The sequence below is a fragment of the Styela clava genome, chromosome 11, assembly GCF_964204865.1.
Source record: "Styela clava chromosome 11, kaStyClav1.hap1.2, whole genome shotgun sequence".
Taxonomy (NCBI): domain Eukaryota; kingdom Metazoa; phylum Chordata; class Ascidiacea; order Stolidobranchia; family Styelidae; genus Styela; species Styela clava.
Genome location: NC_135260.1, coordinates 20,621,443 through 20,623,997, shown reverse-complemented (window position 1 = coordinate 20,623,997; position 2,555 = coordinate 20,621,443). Strand labels below are relative to the sequence as shown.

The window sequence follows — 2,555 nt, the reverse complement described above, 5'->3', positions numbered from 1 at the left end:
AAGATGGGAAGGAACATTTTATTTTTTGGCTTCATGTTCTCTCATGTTCTCATATTTTTAACTACAACGTATGGCAGCAATGAGTAAAGTGTTCAGGGACATGATTCGGCGCATCAGCTGAACGGAGACATATCAAACGGAGAATGGTTCAATGTTCTAAATACTAACATAACGATCGACAGTATCGCAGGATGTGCTGTAAACATCGACTATAAATCAACCGAACGTGGAGTATCATCACATTTGTACGATTACAAAATCGAAAAAAGCAGTTTTAAAACGTTTCTTCTACATTCTGATTACATAGACGGAAAAAAATATCGATTCATGAATAGAGATAGGAAGAAATATGAAAGTGACTTAACAAAAGATATTGACCGGAATCTTCACCGGAACAGCAAAAAAATGATAAAAGTTGTTGAGAACTTTCCGACGCTGACGTATTCTATATACACTGGGTACACGCGGTACCAAAATTATTTTTGAATTGTTTGCGGACCACAATAGTGTCAAGTATAGGTAAACAGTGCAATACAAAACAAGCACTTTTATTGTCCAAACACATTGATCGTTATTTGTCATTTATCAAGCTAAAACATGCAAAAACTCACTAAAACGTACAAAAATCTCACTATATCTACATTTAGTGTAAGATTTCACACTCATAACTGAGAAAGTTTCCGTTTTAGATTGTCTGTTTCAATTGGTCAGCTTTATTTTCATTAATATTTAGTTATCAGGCATAGCCAACCAAGGCTAACAGATTCCTCATTCGAATTTAGTTTTCTATGAAGCCTGCTTTGTTAGCATATATTCCCGACGAAAAATCAACTTCTATTCAATATTTGTATAGAATATTGTCCAAACACATTGATCGTTATTTGTCATTTATCAAGCTAAAACATGCAAAAACTACCAAAAAACTCACTAAAACGTACAAAAATCTCATTATATCTACATTTAGTGCAAGATTTGAAACTCATAACTGTGAAAGTTCCCGTTTAAGATCGTCTGTCTCAATTGGTCAGCTTTATTTTCATTAATATTTAGTTATCAGGCATAGCCAACCAACGCTAATAGATTCCTCATTCGATTTTAGGTTTCTATGAAGCCGGCTTTGTTAGCATATATTCCCGACGAAAAATCAACTTCTATTCAATATTTGTATTTGCTGCCTCATTTAATCTCCGAAGGAATTCATTTATGATATATTCCTCATCGGCTGGGTCATACGAATTCTGGAAAATAACGTCATTAGCATCTTTAACAGGGTTGGTGAACACTGACAGCATTATATAATTTTTGAAATGATTGAAAACGAATTGGATGGGACAAGTTCAAGAGATTTTCACCGCCAACAATATTTCTTCCCTGAACAATTTTGGTGCAAACAATTACAACGTTGATTAAACGGCATTCGCCCTTTTTCAGAAAATGCTCGAACACAATACAACACAGACCGGAGTTTTCAACTGTTTTACTGACCCATTGCGTGTAATATAAGATTATATTCTGAAAAACAGAAGAAATTTTCATTTTTTTGTTTGTTTTTCGAATTGAAACTCAATTCAAACTAAAAATGATTCAAAATAGATGTATTTGATAGTGTATAGCAAATAATAACAAAAAAATTTTTTTTATGAATTTATCAAGTCAAATTTATGGCTATTCAACGACAATATCCCAAATGTAATATTTTCCTTACCTTGTAAATTGCTCCTACAACTTTAGTAATATCTGTTATAGTGAATGATGCATCATTATTTACCTAAAATGAAATCTTGCTATCTAACTAAATTTTTTAATGTTGTTGCTCTGTAGCTGAATTTCACATTCTGAAGTTTGCAAATAACTCTGCTAAGCATAAAGCCGTAAAGAATTCTTTTGAAAATCAAAAACTAATTGGATGATTTTTTTAAAGCGCCTCAATAATTCACAAAACAAATGGTGCTGTTTTGTTTTGTTCCTGTAATACATTCTTCATGTAATTTTGATTAATTTCGTTTTGTCTGTATGTCAACCGCAATGATACAAATATTGAACAAGATGTTGGAATGTCCACAATAGCTTTTTTAATACCTCGTTATATGATAAGAAGATTTGAACGACATCTCCAACCCTTTGCGAATATTTTTCAAGCCCATTTTTTTCCCTGAAAGAACAAATAATGGGAAATATATATTATATTGTAAAAATCATAGTTACATACCGTGTTGAGTCATATCAGGTCAACTTAAAAGTAAAAGAGGATAGTTCTCGCATTACAAAACTGAAATGTCAAAAAATATATGAGGTAAAGAAAGGGCGGGATGCACGTATTTATTAGAAACAAAAACATTATAGTGCGTTTTAATTTTATCAAAAATTATATACGAAAATAGACAACTTCTACCTAACTTACAACGGCTCCTGTCACAAGTGTTGAAATTCATTATGCAGATCTTTGTACAGGGTAAATTACCTATTTGTGAATTTGCTTAATTAAATATTGCCAAAGACTTATCTAACTTTCTAAAATTAAACGATTCTTGTTTATTCATTGAATCATCATGCCT

The 2,555-nt window shown here is 31.8% G+C and overlaps 1 long non-coding RNA gene across 1 annotated transcript; it reads right to left on the bottom strand.

Annotated features, from left to right (window-relative positions):
• Positions 1-269: 269 nt before the first annotated feature.
• LOC144429944 (uncharacterized) lies at positions 270-2,270 on the bottom strand. Its single transcript, XR_013479192.1, has 3 exons — positions 2,210-2,270; positions 1,706-1,768; positions 270-1,238 (listed from the first exon to the last, which is right to left on the bottom strand). It is a non-coding gene; the product is annotated as an uncharacterized LOC144429944 (long non-coding RNA).
• Positions 2,271-2,555: the final 285 nt, after the last annotated feature.